Source organism: Mandrillus leucophaeus, unplaced genomic scaffold, assembly GCF_000951045.1.
Source record: "Mandrillus leucophaeus isolate KB7577 unplaced genomic scaffold, Mleu.le_1.0 Scaffold371, whole genome shotgun sequence".
NCBI classification, from domain to species: Eukaryota; Metazoa; Chordata; class Mammalia; order Primates; family Cercopithecidae; genus Mandrillus; species Mandrillus leucophaeus.
The window spans coordinates 707,518-724,654 of record NW_012103932.1 but is presented as its reverse complement, the minus strand read 5'-3'; the positions used below and the strand labels follow the sequence as shown (position 1 = coordinate 724,654).

At 51.3% G+C, this 17,137-nt stretch overlaps 1 protein-coding gene across 1 annotated transcript in view; it reads left to right on the top strand.

Moving 5' to 3' along the window:
* The first annotated feature begins 8,450 nt into the window (after positions 1-8,450).
* AGO2 (argonaute RISC catalytic component 2) overlaps positions 8,451-17,137 on the top strand; it is a 102,182-nt gene continuing 93,495 nt past the window's right edge. Inside the window, exon 1 of the mRNA XM_011990148.1 lies at positions 8,451-8,543. The gene's annotated coding sequence lies outside the window, so the exon portion shown is untranslated. The remainder of the gene's footprint in view (positions 8,544-17,137) is intronic.

Here is a 17,137-nt window from a genome sequence, read left to right as displayed (position 1 = left end):
TCTCAGCTCACTGCAAGCTCCGCCTCCCGGGTTCACGCCATTCTCCTGCCTCAGCCTCCCGAGTAGCTGGGACTACAGGCGCCCGCCACCTCGCCCAGCTAGTTTTTTGTATTTTTTAGTAGAGACGGGGTTTCACCGTGTCAGCCAGGATGGTCTCGATCTGCTGACCTCATGATCCGCCCGTCTCGGCCTCCCGAAGTGCTGGGATTACAGGCTTGAGCCACCGCGCCCGGCCCATCTGGTTACTTTAAACATTTTTGTTGTGGAGACGAGATCTCTCCATGTTGCCCAGGCTAGTCTCAAGCCCCAAGACTCAAGTGATCCTCCTGCCTCGGCTTCCCTAAGTGCTGGGATTACAGGTATGAGCCACCATGCATGGCCAGCTGTATTTATAGTCTGATAGAAACCAGACCCAAATTTCTGCAGTGGTCTTGTGGATAGAGTTCCATTTGTCATTGATTCTGTCAGTATTACCGTTATTCCTGAGGAAACCTCAGGCAGGGCTGCTGTGTTTTTAAGAAAATACTCTAGATGACAATCTACTCCCAGAAAGGGACGTTCAGACGTTCAGACGGCAGCTCTTCAGCCGTTTGCGGTCAGGGCCTCCTTACATTCTTAAGTTATTGAGAACCCCAAAGATCATTTGTTTATGTGGGTTATATCTATCGTATTACAAATTAAAACAAGAGTTTAAAAAACATTTGATACAATAAATGTCATTTTATTATATTAAATATGTATTCATATAAATGTTTTTATGAAAGATAATTTCTTCTAAAACAACAAAATATAATGAGAAGAGGGGCATAGTTTTATATTTTTCCTAAATCTCCTTAAGGTCTGCCTTAATAGAAAGCATCAGCTGGCTTCTGGATTCTGTTGACAGGGGTATGTTGGGGTTTTTTTGTTTTTTGGTTTTGGTTTTGTTTTTTGAGATGGAGTCTTGCTCTGTGGCCCAGGCTGCAGTGCAGTGGTGCAATCTTGGCTCACTGCAAGCTCCGCCTCACGGGTTCACACCATTCTCCTGTCTCAGCCTTCCGAGTAGCTGAGACTACAGGCGCCCGCCACCACGCCTGGCTAATTTTTATGTATTTTTAGTAGAGACGGGATTTCACCGTGTTAGCCAGGATGGTCTCGATCTGCTGACCTTGTGATCCGCCCGCCTCAGCCTCTCAAAGTGCTGGGATTACAGGCGTGAGCCACCACGCCCGGCCAGGGATATGTTGTTTTGGTTTAAGTATAAGGAAAAAAAAAAAAATCTGGCTGGGCTCCGGTAGCTCATGCCTGTAATCCCAGCACTTTGGGAGGCAGAAGCGGGCGATCACAAGGTCAAGAGATCAAGACCATCCTGGCCAACATTGTGAAATCCTGTCTCTATTAAAAATACAAAAATTAGCCGGGTGTGGTGGCGCACACCTGTAGTTCCAGCTACTCGAGAGGCTGAGACAGTTGAATCACTTGAACCCAGGAGGTGGAGGTTGCAGTGAGTCAAGATCGCGCCACTGCACTCCAGCCTGGGCAACAATGCAAGACTCTGTCTCAAAAAAAAAAAAAAAAAAAATATATATATATATATGACCTCATACAGCTTTGTAACTGGAAGGGAGGGTTATTTTCAAAGCCTTTTCAGATAATTACGGATATTTATTGCTACTACACCAAAACTCGAAAAGCAGTAGTTTCATTTTTTTTTTTTTTTGAGACCGAGTTTTTTGGCCCTTATTGCCCAGGCTGGAGTGTAGTGGCGCAGTCTTGGCTCACTGCAACCTCTGCCTCCTGGGTTCAAAAGCGATTCTCCTGCCTCAGCCTCCCAAGTAGCTGGGATTACAGCCCCCACACCCGGCTAATTTTATATTTTAGCAGAGATGGGGTTTCACCACGTTGGCCAAGCTGGTCTCAAACTTGATCCACCCACCTCAGCCTCCCAAAGTGCTAAGATTACAGGCGTGAGCCACCACACCCAGCCAGAAAAAGCAGTTGTTTCTTGAAAGTCAGCCGCGGTGTAGAATTGCAGCCCGAATGGATCCTGCCTTCCATGTGGTTAGTCCATCATGCACTAGGCATCTGGAACACACTGGCTCACGGAGTTACATGGGCCTTGCAGTAGTGACACATTTAGTAGCACAGATCAGCAAAACATCCCATTCATGAATACCGTTGAACTCACCAGAATTTTTTTTTTTTTTTTGAGACGGAGTCTTGCTCTGTTGCTCAGGCTGGAGCGTAGTGGCATGATCTCGGCTCAGTGCAACCTCTGCCTCTCGGGTTCAAGCGATTCTCCTGCCTCAGCCTCCCGATTATCTGGGACTATAGGCGCCCACCACCACGCCTGGCTAATTTTTTGTATTTTTGGTAGAGACGGGATTTCACCGTTAGTCAGGATGGTTTTGATCTCCTGACCTCGTGATCCGCCCGCCTAAGCCTCCCAAAGTGCTAGGATTACAGGCGTGAGTCACCGCACCCGGCCGAACTCACGAGAGGTCTTTTAGGTATTTGGAAGCATGAAGCTCATGGTGGCGAATATAAGTTTTCCACAATTCTAGTTTTTATGTTAAAGCTTGAATTTTATGATTGCAACAAACACCGTCAGCCATTTTCTTTGAAGTGCAGGTCACTCTGTCTGCTTGGAGAAGACATCTGCCCAGCACCCTACTCCAGGTCACAGCTCGAAAGGCCACACTCAAGTGCCTGTCCTCGGGGTAGCCTCACACTTAGGGGTATGTGGGTACGTGCACCTGCCAGTTCCTCACAAAGAACATTCAAAAGGCTTAAGAGGCTGGGCATGGCCAGGCACAGTGGCTCACGCCTGTAATCCCAGCACTTTGGGAAGCTGAGGCGCGCAGATCACCTGAGGTCAGGAGTTCGAGACCAGCCTGGCCAACACGGTGGAACCCCATCTCTACTAAAAATACAAAATTAGCCTGGTGTAGTGATGGGTGCCTGTAATCCTAGCTACTTGGGTGGCTAAGGGAGGCAGAGGTTGCAGTGAATTGAGATCATGCCGCTGTACTCTAGCCTGGGCAACAGAGCGAGTCTCCATATCAAAAAAAAAAGAAAAGGCTTAAGAGTCATTGTGGAATAAACTTGATGCTTTTTGCTGCTTTCTCCGGGACGTTCTGAGGTAGGCCGGTTCTGTCCCTGTACTGTGCACGTGCTGTGGTGGTGAGTCCAGTGTCTGAGGGCACCGCCAGGCACCGCCACCTGGCGCTGTGCAGATGCACCGGCAGTTTCACTGGAGCCCCCGGAGCAAATGTCAGCACCGGGAAAACAAGCAGCTCTGGCCCTGGGGACCCCCCTGAAGCTCCCCAGACCACACTTAGAGAACCGCGAAGTCAGAAGACTCCTAGGTCCTCTTCTGTTTAACTCTCGAATGATCGCACTCACGCGCGTGTTTGCTTAATCCTGGAGTGTTTTGGAGAGATGTTCCACTTTAATTAAATTGTATCATGATTTACAAACATGTTTGAATAAAACCACCCAAGAAGACCATCTGATTTGGAATCTAAAATCTCATGTGCATGGAGTGGCTGCCTGGCTGAGTCTGTGAGGGATTTAGGGGACTGTGTGTTTTTTTCAAAGTCTTTGGATGGACTGTTGCTTTGAGCAGATGGGGGGTTGGCCATGGGCAGGACAAGGGCTCCTAACCCCTCTGGTGCAGAGGCAGTGGGGCCCAGGGGCCTGTCGCCTTCAGGAGCCAGCCTGAGCTGGGCCTGTGTTCTCTTTTGGGCTGCAGGTATGGGAGCCGGGCTCCCTGCTCATGGTGAAAATAGGCCGCTTTCAGGAGCAGTGTCTTCAGAGGGTTGGAATTCTCTTTGTGCTTTTTTGTGGAGAAGTTTTTAAGTTATTCCCTTATAAGCCTCTGGCCAGGCATGGTGGCTCACACCTGTAATCCCAGCACTTTGGGAAGCTGAGGTGGGTGGAAACCTGAGGTCAGGAGTTCAATACCAGCTTGGTCAACATGGTGAAACCCCATGTCTACTGAAAATACAAAATACAAACAGTTAGCTGGGCATGGTGGTGGGTGCCTGTAATCCCAGCTACTCGGGAGGCTGAGGCAGGAGAAGCGCTTGAGCCTGGGAGGCAGAGGTTGCAGTGAGCCAATATCACGCTCCTCCCTTTCCTAATCTCTTGTCTTTGCTGTCTGTCTTGGTTTTTGGTTTTGGGGGTTTTTGTTTTTGTTTCTTGAGACAGGATGTCCCTCTGTCACCCAGGCTAGAGTGCAGTGGCTGATCATAGCCCACTGCAGCCTCAACATCCCTGACTCAAGCAGTCTTTGTGTCTCAGCCTCTCAGGTAGCTGGGATTACGGGTATGCACCACCATACCTGGCTTTTTTTTTTTTTTTTTGTAGAGTCAAGGTCTTGCTGTATTTCCTGTTTCCCAGGCTGTTTTTTAATTCCTGGGCTCAAACAATCCTCCTGCCTTGGCCTCCCACCATGCTGGGATTATAGGTGTGAGCCCGTGTGTCTGGCAGTTGTAGTCTGTCTTTTTCCGTGCTGGGATTACAGATGTGGGCCCCCGTGCCTGCCATTGTAGTCTGTTTTTTGTCTTTTTCTGGGCAGTCATTTGTTTGTACAACTGATGCCTTGAGCACCTGCCCTGTGCTGGGCCCTCTTCTAGATGCTGAAGAGAAAGGAGCAACCAAAACAGAGCATTCCTGCTGTCGGAGAGCTTATGATCTGGGGTGGAGGGGGATGGGCAGACAGAGTCAGGATGAAGGGCAAGGTGTGTTCAGGTAGGGTGGTTAGGGAGGCCTCACTGAGATGGCAGATTCCTGAGGGAGTGAGGCCGCAGCTGTAGCAGAGGGAGAATTGATGGCCAGGCTGGTGCAGGAGCAGCGGGCCAGGTGATAGGTGGGCCGCCGTGCCGACCTGCTGTGGCCACACTCCTACTTGCAGAGTCTCAGGGTTGCCAGCTGTTTAGACAATACAGACCTGACCCCCAAGTGTGGGCTGGAGCCCGTGTGATCTCCCCAGCCCACCCGGCAGGCCCCACTGCCCACCCACCGCGCTGCCGGGTGCGGTGCCCATCCTGGGTTCCCCATTTCTGCTCATGGAAATTCCTTCTTTCCAAGATTGGCTCAAAACAGGTTTCTTATGGAACTTTGCCAAATAGCTGAGGATCCCGCAGTCCTCTCTGCAGCCGCTTAGCACTTGGCTCACGCTGGCTTTTCCTTTCCATTCTGGTGATGTACACAAGCCTGTGGCCCGCAGGGAAGGACTGGGAGGCCCTGAGGCAGCATCCTGTTCCCCGCCAGGCCCCTGGCACAGCGGAGCCTCCAAGAGATGCTTGCTGGATCTGCAGACATTTTTCGGGGTCCCGTGGGTGTTAGGCCTGGTGAGGCAGTGACCCAGTGGTGGAACCGAGGTGGTGGGTGGGGACGGCCTGTGGCGTATTTGGGAGGAGCAGGACCTCACCATGGGCCCCCTACACAGTTGCAGATTCTTGCGAGGGGTGCCCCATCACCCCACGGGGCTGACTCCGGTATCCAGACATTGCCAGGATGCTGTTCTGTGACCCCTGCTGCCCTGAAGCAGCTGAAAAATATTAGATCTGGCAGGGACACTCCTCACTGCCTTCGTCTGACTCAGGGCGTTTTAGGGGTGTCGGATCAGTGGCCCCAAACTGCAGGTGTTTGGCCTGCGCAGCAGAGGCTGGGGAATGGCACTTCCCTGTTGATCGTCCTGGCTGGTGCCTGCCTGGGTGGCACTGGATGCAGTCCCAGGTGGCACATGGTGCCGCCAGCCATGACCTTCCCTCAGCCTGGACCTGCTCCGTCCGTGGTGTCTGCTCAGGTCCCCGCCCCAGTCTCCTGCTTGCTTAATGCCTGCCTGCCAGCTGCGGGCAGCTCAGGGCCCTGAATAGCACTGGGAGGCACAGAGCTGGCAAAGCAGAGGAGCTGCAGACCTGTCTGTTGGGGTCTCCACGGACGACTGTGGAGAAAACAGTAGAGGGTGACATGGCTGATGTCCTTGGGACTGTGGTGATTTGCACAGAGAAGGAGACCAGGGAAAGTAGCCACTGTGCTGCCAGAGCTCTGCAGATTTGCTGCCTGCCGTGGGGATGTGACAGGAGACCGGAGCGTGCTGGAGGGGAAAGAGGGCAGAATGGTAATCAATGGCAGCGTAAGAAGTGCCAAGTGTAACATCCACCTCTCACAGGTTATCTCTGTCTAATGCTAATGTCTGAAAAACAACAGCTTTGCTTTCTCCAGACAGAGCTCACAAGCCCAGATCACCACTGTGTGTTTAGGAGTGGTGGTTAAAGGTCTAAATAATCTGTTGTTGCTGACAATTCATTCATTCTATGTGTCCTTCACCAAAGACCACAGGGGAAGGTATCAGTTCCTCCAGGGGAAGTATAAAGGAGCTACGTGCTGAGCAGATTCACTGATTATTGATTAGATATTCCATATGTTTGTAAAGTATGTGGAACAAAACGAACCGGTGTAAAGTACCTAACTCAGCTGCCTTAAGTCCGTCATGATGTTGGGTGTGCATCACTCCATCGAGGTCCGGACGTTTCCGTCACCTGGAGCAGAAGCCCTGTGCTCCATGAGCAGCTGCTTCCTATGGCCCCTCCCAGCCCCTGGCAACCACCGCTCTGCGCCGCATCTCCATAAGTGGCCTGTTCTGAAGTCATACGTGTGACCTTTTCTGTCTGGCCTCTTTCGCCTAACAATGCTGTAAAGGTTCATCCATGTCATAGCAGGTGCCAGTGCCCCATTCCTTTTCATGGATGTGTAATATTCCACTGTATGGATAGAATACATTTTGTTTATCCATTCATTTGTCAGTGGACATTTGGTTTTTTCCATACGTGTGTGTGTGTGTGTGTATGTGTGTATATATATACACACATGCACATAATTTTTCTTTAAGAGATGGGGGTGAGACGGGGTCTCACTAGGTTGCCCAGGCTGGAGTGCAGAAGCTATTCACAGGTATAGTAATAGCACATTACAGCCTTGAATTCTTGGGTTCAGGCAATCCTCCTGCCTCAGCCTCCTGAGTAGCTGGGACTTCACGTGGACACCGTTGCATCTGGCTCATTTTTAAATTATAGAATTTTTTTTTTTTTTTTTTTTAATTTCAGACGGAGTTTCACTTTTGTTGCCCAAGCTGGAGTGCAATGACATGATCTTGGCTCACTACAACCTCCGCCTCCTGGCTTCAAGCGATTCTCCTGCCTCAGCCTCCTGAGTAGCTGGGGTTACAGGCATGTGCCACCACGCCCAGCTAATTTTGTATTTTTAGTAGACACGGGGTTTCTCCATGTTGGTCAAGCTGGTCTCCAATTCCCGACCTCAGGCGATCCACCCGCCTCGGCCTCCCAAAGTGCTGGGATTACAGGCATGAGCCACCGTGCCCAGCCTTAAATTATAGAATTTTTTATTATTATTATTTTTTTGAGACAAGTCTTCCTCTGTCACCCAGGCTGGAGTACAGTGGTGCAGTCTTGGCTCACCGCAACCTCCGTCTCCCAGGTTCAAGCAATTCTTCTGCCTCAGCCTCCCGAGGAGCTGGGACTACAGGCGCATGCCACCACGCTCAGGTAATTTTTGTATTTTTAGTAGAGACGGGGTTTTGCCATGTTGGCCAGGCTGGTCTCGAACTCCTGACCTCAGGTGATCTGCCCACCTCGGCCTCCCGAAGTACTGAGATTACGGGCGTGAGCCACCCCTCCCAGCCAATTATAGAATTTTTAATTTGCTATGCTTCCAAGCCTTGCCAGGACGATAACTTTGTATGTCACTTTGTCAGAATGTATAGGCTTCGTTTGGCTGTTTTTTTTTCACATTGTGCTGAAAGCATCAACTTTTGGAGTATGTTTAGTGAGTCCTCAGTGTTGGAGGTTCTTGGAAACTGCATTTTTAAGCAAAACAAAGTACATCAGGTTCTTGAATAATGTTTTGTTTTAATGTTGATTAGGAAAAAAATGTTTGTTAAACATCATGTCACTTAAACTTGCCGTTTCCAAGAACTGTCAACAGTGTTAAGTGAACTGTGTGCTCCTCGCCTGCTCTCGCGGTAGGTGGGGGCTCCACGCTCCTGCCTGCAAGGTCTTCCTCTGCTGGAAATGGGTAGAGGCATCTCCCTGGGTCCCCTCCTTAGGGATCAGAATCTACTTGGTTTCTTCAGACAAATGAAAATGTCATCGATGCCCTGGAAGGATATACTTCAGTGGTATTTCTTGGCATATTTAATTATGGAAAAAAATCTTACTTTATTTATAGTAAACCTTTTTGAGTTGCAAATATTTTACTCTGAGCATGATTGATTTATAATTATGAGAAAGCAACTTAGTCTGCATAATTTGTTTATAACACTGGTCATGTTGAGTATATTTGGAGCCTCGAAGGCATGGAATATTGAGCAGAGTGCGGAAAATAAAGCGGTTTTTGACACCGTGCTTCATTTTGCAGGTACTAACTGACTTGTCCATTTGCTAAGCCTCATCCCTCCCGGCAGTTTTCCTGCCCAGCAGCTGTTACCGCCCCCATTCTCGCTTGGCCCCCGTGCCAGTTCGGAAGCCTTTGAGCAGGTTTGTAGCTTTCTCCTCCCTTCCTTCAGAGAGTACCTTTAATTTAGCTTCATCAGCCACTTGTCATCATTCCTTTTCTTGTCCAAGCTTATAGTCAAGAGCGGTGGCTGGGAACTAGGGCTACCCCTGGACCAGCAGGGGGATGGGTCTTCATCAGCTGGGTCCCGGCGTGGCTTCTGACCTACCGCTGGGCACCCCTGCGAAAGCTGCAGATCCTCTTCTAGAAGACAGCATGTGGTGGCTTGCAGAGCCTCAGACACGCCTGGCGTGGTACCCCCATGCATCCTCCCTACCCCAGAGCCCTGCACCCCGTCTGTCTTCAGCCCAGGCTGAAGACAGCCTGGTCGCTCCTTCATTTGCTGATATATTTTTTTAAGCCTTTTTATTGTCTCTTTGTTTGAATGGGTATTTGTACACATAATTAGCGTTAATTTCAACATCGCTAAGCGTTTTTGCTTATGTAATTTTCAAGTTCTTGAACATGAACTCCCAGCTGGATGGAAGGTGCCACTGAGCAGAGACCAGCATGGTGCTTCTAACTTTCCGACAGTGCACAGCACGTTTCACTCATTCTGATGAGCTTGAGAGTGTATCTGCTCCAGTGCGTTGTTTCCCTGGTGCACCTCAAGGCCTTGTGGCCTACAGCAGCATTTCCTACCGTGTCTGAGCCTCCGGGGCTGCTGGGACTGCATGACCCAGAGGGACGTCTGGTCAGAGGCCAACTTAACCTCTCGGTCACCTTGGATGGGGTCTTGCATGGGCCTGAATGATGGGCCCACTCCGCGCAGCTCCTTCATCCTGAGGGAGGGGCAGCCCATCCCCGGGAGAAAGGAATCCCAGCAGAGGGCACGGCAGAAGCAGCTGGCACCTTTGCAAGCCCTGAGGGATGCGGAACAGTCATGCCTGTGCCATTTGCCAGGCAAGGCACATGGCTGAGCTTGAGTCTGTGGAAGGGGCCACAGCAGTGTGGGGCTGGAGTGAGCCCCTCTTGAGGGAGTCTGTTAAATCCGGCCCCACTGGAGCACAGACACAGCTGCAGCGCGGATGAGCCTCAGGGACAACATGGCGCGTGAGGGAGGCCAGGCACAGAGGGCCACGTGCACGACTCCACCTCTGGAAATGTCCAGACTAGGAAGAGCCATTGAGAGAGAATGCAGGTGCGTGTGCCAGGGGCTGGGCTTTGGAGGGAACGAGGTGTGACGGCTTAATGGGCACGTGGCTTCTTTTGGGGGTGACAAAGGTGCCCAGGAATTGGGTGGTTGCATTGGTTACACAACAGCGTGGATATGCTAAAGGCCACCTCAGTGTACACTGGAAGATGGCTAAGGTGGTAAATTTATCTGAATTTTAACAAGAAGAAAAACCGGGCCCTGGATCCCTCCTCTCTTGCACATTTGTCATCCCAGCTCTGCCAGCGTAGCCCAGTGTGGAGCTTGAAGGCTCCGCACCCTCTGCTTTGAGGTGTGTGTTTTGGCTGACAGAATTCCCAGTGAGATCTGGGGTTCCACCGTCTGCTGAGCCAGGTCCACGGGGCCAGATTAGACCCCATCTGTAATCTCCGCCACGCCGCCGTGGGGGCCTGAGTCAACCCGCACTGTCTGAGGCCCCCACCAATTCTGGGCTGGTCTCTGAAGTTGGGGCCAGCAGCAGGCCTGCCTTTTGGATAGCAAATAATAGAAGGAAATCCATAATTATGTCATTTAAAAGATGTGGCCAGAGCACTGCACGTGGCATGGCCTGCGATCCAACATGCGTGCAGGCGTCGTCGTTAACTTTTCTTCAGTCCTCTGAGGAAGTAGAACACCATTTCGATTTGTTTTAAATTGTGAGCTCGTCTCTCTTCAGGAAGGAATTGATCAAAGAAGCAAACACTCCTGGATATTTTGTCTGCTTGATTTTCAGCAATTTACTCCTAATTAATTATTCTGACTAGGAAAAAAATGGTAGCTCTCTGGGATGCCAGTGTTTAGAATTGACATTTCAAATAGCTGGTTGGACAAATTGGGGAAATTTTCTGATTTCTGTCATTTGTTAAATTTGCTTTTAAGTATCCCTCAGGGAGCTGTATTCATTCCAAGTGCGGGGAATTAAAGTTGAATCTCCATGCAATTGAATTAGCCTGAGCCACAAGGATGGGCTGCAGAAGCCTGCTGAAGCTTACAGGGAGATTTTACTTAAAGCTAAAGCTTATTTCACGGAGTCTGTTCTGACTGTTTTCTAACACCACCATGATGTACAGTTTGCTGTTCCACGTGTGCCCTGTTTTGTTAACATTGGAACAGTTTTTCTTTTCACAATGTACGGTGATTGTAATTTAAGATAAATGTGGGAGTATTCTTCTACCTAAGGAAATGCTGAGTCGAAATGCTGGATTTCCAAATATATCACAGGGGAGAGGACAGTTTTTTCCCTTTATAATGACAGTGTTGCCAACATGACCTTATAGCTATGTAGGCTGGGGATATTTTGATGTGTAATAAGAAAATGTCACAGAAGAGATAACATCAATAGAGGCTAAACTTTCCCTTCATGATATTTATTTTTAACATCTATTCCACTCTGTAATACGGACCCTCGGCCGGGCGCGGTGGCTCACGCCTGTAATCTCAGCACTTTGGAAGGCCAAGGCGGCTGGATCACGAGGTCAGGAGATCGAGAACATCCTGGCTAACACAGTGAAACCCCATCTCTACTAAAAATACAAAAAATTAGCCAGGCGTAGTGGTGGGCGCCTGTAGTCCCAGCTACTTGGGAGGCTGAGGCAGGAGAATGGCGTGAACCCGGGAGGCAGAGCTGGCAGTGAGCCGAGATTGCACCATGGCACTCCAGCCTGGGCGACAGAGCAAGACTCCGTCTCAAAAAAAAAAGGACCCTCATGTGTTCATGTGGAAAACCTAGTGACTAGGGAGGGAGGGATATGATCGTTGTGGTGGATGAAGTTCTTAAAACAAATGAATGCAAACTCAGTGGCTCTTGCAGGAATCCAAGCCCTAAAGAAGCTTATTTTCCCTTCATGTAAATTTCCAGGGCTGTGTGGGCTCAGCTTCCCTGCTCCATGCAGCTATTCAGGGATTCAGGCTGCAGGGCATCTTCATCCCAAAGGGGAAAGACCGTGGAGGAGGAGGCTGTGTGGTTTCTGTGTGCTGGCCTGCCGCTGACCTGCCTATCACGTAAACCTGCCAAAGCAGGGTGCCTTACCTAGGGGTAGAAAATATTTGGGGGAAAAAAGCAATAAAAAATATTATAAAATTTAAAAGTACAGTATAATAACTATATAGTGTTCGTTTTAGGTATTGTAAGTAATCTAGAGCTGATATAAGGTAGATGGGAGGATGTGTTCAGGTTCTAGGCAAACACCAAGAGACGACTCTAGCTGGCAGCCACATGCTCTGTTGCTCCAGAAAAAGAAGCAACCAGGCTGGGCCAGACAGCCCCAGACCGTGCCATGGTTGGGGAGCGAAGGGAGAACTAGAACCTACCTGGAGACCATTCACCACGTGGTTCATATGCATCAGCCTGGCACTTGCCAGGCATGGTTCTAAGCTCCAGGATAGACCAGGGGCAGAAACACAGACGTTTCTCTTTGGGTGTGCCTAGTTCAGGGAGGACCCGCGATGTAGTGTGCCAGGCAGCAAGCACTGTCGAGGCGAGCACAGCGGGGGGCTGGAGCTGCTGGGGCACGTACCTTTTTTAACAAGGTAGTCAGCAGGCTCTAAGGAGGTGACATGGAACAAAGACCTGAAGGAGGTGAGTGGGTGAGCAAACCGCAGGGATCTGAGGAAAGAGTAGACGGGAAGTGCAAAGGCCCTGGGGCAGGGAGTGTGTTGGGTGCCTTGTGGCCGGAGGGCCTCAGAACCTGTGGGAAACTGACTGCCTCCAGGTGCAGGTGAGATGCTACTGGGGGACTTAAGAGTGGAGGGATGACCCGGTCGTCCTTCCTGGTGTCTCTAGCTGCTGTGTGGACACAGGGGGCCTTGGTAGGCACTGTGAAGTGATCCAGCTGGGAGAAGATGATGGCTCTGGCCTGCATGCAAATGGTGGAGGTGAAGTTGACAGATTCTGGACGCAATTTGAGTTTTTTTGTTTGTTTGTTTTGTTTTGTTTTCTTTTTGAGACGGAGTCTCCCTTTGTCGCCCAGGCTGGAGTGCAGTGGTGTGATCTCGGCTCACCGCAACCTCTGCCTTCCCGTCAATCCTACGGGGTCTTGGTGACCCACTCACAGGGGTTTGAAGGAGGCAGAGCAGAGAGAGGGAACATAGGACAGATGTGGCACCAGCAGACATGGAGGCCTCTTTCCAGAAGGATGTAACTCTCCTCCGAATGGGAAAACAGAGCATGTTTTGGATTTTTTTTTTTGTTTTTTGAGACAGAGTTTTGCTCTTGTTGCCCAGGCTGGAGTGCAATGGCGTAATCTCAGCTCACTGCAACCTCTGCCTCATGGGTTCAAGCAATTCTCCTGCCTCAGCCTCCCAAGTAGCTGGGATTACAGGCACCCACCACCACGCCCGGCTAATTTTGTATTTTTAGTAGAGATGGTGTTTCTTCCTGTTGGTCAGGCTGGTCTCGAACTCCTGACCTGAGGTGATCCGCCCGCCTCAGCCTCCCAAAGTGCTGGGATTACAGGCGTGAGCCACCGCGTCTGGCCCCGTGTTTTGGATTTTTAGACCCCATGACGCTGACTCCTCCATGTGCTGCAGGAGTCTGAACAGAGGCTACAGTTAACACAAGGCCAGGAAGCAGAGGCCTCGCTAAACGCAAGAGTAATTAAAGGACATGTCTTTCGAGTAGACTTCCTACATGTCCCACTTTTGTGCCTTACAGCGTTTGTTGTTTGTAATGACGTCTTTGTAAAAAATCACTTTTCTAATTGTTGCTCACATATAGGAATGCATTGTGGTTCAGCAAGCTGGCTGGATTCTTTCTGGCTCTAACAGTGCGCCTGCAAAGGTGTCTCGTCTTCACGGAGGCCATCACGTTGTCTATCTGTGTCTTTGTGTCCATTTGCCTTTTAAATCATGAGTGGGCAGGGCACGGTGGCTCATGCCTGTAATCCCAGCACTTTGGGAGGCTGAGAGAACCAGATCACTTGAGGTCAGGAGTTCGAGACCAACTCGGCCAACACGGTGAAACCCCATCTCTACGAAAAATAAAGAGCTAGCCAGGTGTGATGGTGGGTGCCTGTAATCCCAGCTACTCTGGAGGCCGAGGCAGGAGGATCGCTTGAACCTGGAAGGCAGAGGTTGCAGTGAGCCGAGATTGCGCCACTGCACTCCAGCCTGGGAGACAGAGTGAGATTATCTTGTCTCGGGGAAAAACGAACAAACAGAAAAATCATGAGAGAATCTTGATTTCCAGACAGGTGAAAAGATGTAAACCATATAAGGGATGTCTGCACACCAGGCACCTCATTTAGAGATGGCTTTGAGCACCCCGGATGAGTGTGTTACATTTCTCGCTTAGGTGGTGGCCTGGACCCTTTAGGTAGTGCAAATTCAGAACCCAGACCTGGGAGTGTCGGGCCCGGAGCTGCAGGTTTTGGGGGGTTGGGGGCATTCACAGGCCCTCCTGCTTTTCTTCTTTCACCTCTGGTTGCTCTTGGGCAGGCTTCATCTTCACCATCCCAAAAGATGTTGAGCCCTTGGAATCCAACAGACTTCGTTTCAGATTCCAGCACGCGTGTTTCTGCTGTGGCCCCAGTGGTTAATTTGGCTTCCCCCGTCTCATGTATGAAACGAGCGGGTGATGATCCTGGTCACGGAATTTTGTGTTCTGGTTAAGAAACCTCAGCCGCGCCACCACGTCGTGGATGCTCCGTGCACATCCCTTCGATGCTGGCCTGTCGGTGGGATGGCAGAAACTTCAGATGTGGGGACAGTTTCGCTCTGGGGACTGCTTCCCGAGCGGGCGCATCCTGCTGGATTTTAACACTGCTGGGCACTGTGAGGTGGCAAGATGAGGAGGCCGACCCTGTCCTCACTGGGCTCCGGGTCTGATGGGAAGACCTGCACCTCTGCCCGTGAGCTGCGGACTGCAGGGTAGCGTGGCCTCGGCGTGAGCAGCAGGATGGGAGCCTCAAGGAGGGAGAGCTGGGTTTGGAGAAAGTGGCCTCTGTTGTTGCGTTTCTGTCGTTGAGCAGATTGAGCAAAAGCAGAGGCAGGAAAACGCATGGGGAGGCTGGGTGTGAGCCCACGGTTGTCATGGGTCCTGCAAGGAGGTGGCCGGGTTTGGGCCCTGAAAGCTTTGGAGAAGAGTTGTCTTGTGCACAGTTGTCTTGTGCCATCTAAGGTAATTCTGCCCCGTTGGGGCAGGTGTAGCTCCAGTTTTCAGAGGAAGAAATAGGGCTGGGGGGTGGCAGGCAGGGGAGCAGCAGGCCAGAGTGCCAGAGCAGGCGGAGAGCAGCCAGCACGCGCTTCCTCCTGGCGGGGCTCAGACAGGCTCGGCACGCAGGGCTGTCTGTCGGGCAAGTGGGAGGAAGAGCTGTGGCTCCGGGTGCGGTGCTGCCGCGCAGAGTGGACCGGCGGTCCAAGGGCACCGTGGGCTCGTACACACAGGGAAATGGAGGCACTCCCAGAGGAGCTGACTGTCAGGCCCGGCACAGGGTGGAGAAGGGCTAGGCATTCTCCTGGTAGGAAAGGTGGCTGCGAAGCAGGAGAGATGTAAACTCTTGTCTCTGGGTAGAAATGTCAGCAGCATTTGCTTTTCCTCAGGTAATGGAACACAAACGTCTGCTTCCTGTTGAGTCCTGCTGCCTTTGCCAAAGAGAATTTTTTTTGGTGCTGTGGCTTCAGAACACCTGACCGCAGCCCTGGAAGTTGTCCTCCAGCACAGAACACACCGTCTTGGGGTTCAGGCGTCTTCCCATACGGGTCGTGGACACTCGTGTGGGTGTCTGTTTCCCGACCCGGAGGCCGGCAGTGGCTGAGCTGCTCTGTGGGACCCCAGTCCCTCTTGCTGTCCTGCATCATCCCCTCCTTTCTCACCCTCCTGGGTTAGATCTTGTACAATAGTAAGCTCAGTGTTCAACCTGGCACCCAGAAAGGAGAGCCTTGCGCCCTACAGCCCAGCATGGGGCCCCACCAGGGTCAGGGCCTCCCGCAGCCCAAGCATCCGCTGGCACTGGCACTGGCATCTGCTGTGAGGCCCCTGGTGGGCAGGGTCATCTCTTGGTCCTCCCAGGTGGCAGATGACGCAACACCCCAGCGATGAGTGGAACGGGCGTGTGCGTTTCAGCAGATGAACAGGAGATGTTGATGGATTTTGCTGCCTCGCTGATAAAAATAGACATTTATTCTTTTCAAGACAGGCAGAAAGGCTAAGATGTGTTAGTAACCCTGTGGGACGGAACTTAGATGGCAGTTTTTCATTTTTTATGTCTTTTTTTTTTTTCTTGATTCCTTTTCCCTTAAATAAGGCCTCAGAAGCTAATCCTGTAGATCAGGCTGAAAGTGACAGGAGTGGGCCTGGGATTTCTGAACGCTCATTTCTTCTTCTTCCCTCATCGAGATTCAGGCTTGAAGCCAGGAGGCCGTCCCCCTGGAAAGGGCCCCCACTCAGGCAGGGAGGCCAGGGTGGCCCCGCCCAGCCCCCCTTCGGTGTCCCTGCCTGCTGCCAGAAATGGAGTCAGAGAAAGCAATGTCAGCCAGACTTCAACTCCAGCTGGGTATGAGCACCTTGTGCCACCGCTGCCCACGCCACCCTGCATCCACGCCGTGCTGCGTTGGCGCTGGAGAGGCTGGGAGGCTCTGGGAATTGGAATCCCTGGCTGTGCTTGCCGGAAAGGGTGTATGTAAATGAGGCGGTTTTCCTGCCACCTCTGCAGATGATTCAGCCCAGCAAGTGTGAGGAGGGAGGGGACGTCCCTGTCGGAGCTGGCCAGGCCCTCCCTACACTGTGCAGGGCGTGGTTATAAATGAACGAAACAGCTCTTCTGATGAGTGGTTTTTTTCCTTCTATACAATTCCAGCGTGAGTTCGCTTTAACCATGATGTAAACCCACATTGTGGCTTTAGTCTTCTATTTCAAACAACATGTTCACCAGCAACGGGGCAGAACAGTGGGACACACTCTAGGGCCAGGGTCCCTGTCTGTACCTTGGCTGTCTGGCTGGCACCCTCAGGCAGGTCCCCCTGGGCTGGCGGGCACCAGGGGAGTTCTCCCGGACAGGGCTGTGTCTCGCAGGATGAGACAGTGGTCACAAAAACGCAGCAGCCATTCGATGACATGGGCGCGTCCCCCACCCTGGCCACTTGCCTCTCCCCTGCTCTTCCACCAACTACCTCCCAGCCTCCATGTGACCAGGACATGCTGCCTCACCTGTAATACCACTTTGTTCATCTGTGAGACTATGCTGGGCAAACGGGTTCACTGCAGATCTTGAATTGGGCACTTTTTAAATCTCTCTGGGCATCTGTTAAATGGCATAATGACTGTCTGTGCTTACGTCTTAAGCTTCTATTTTCTTTTCTTTTCTTTTTCTGAGATGGAGTTTTGCTCTTGTTGCCTAGGCTGGAGTGCAATGGTGCCATCTCGACTCATCGCGACCTCCACCCCCAGGGCTCAAGCGATTCTCCTGCCTCAGCCTCCCGAGTAGCTGG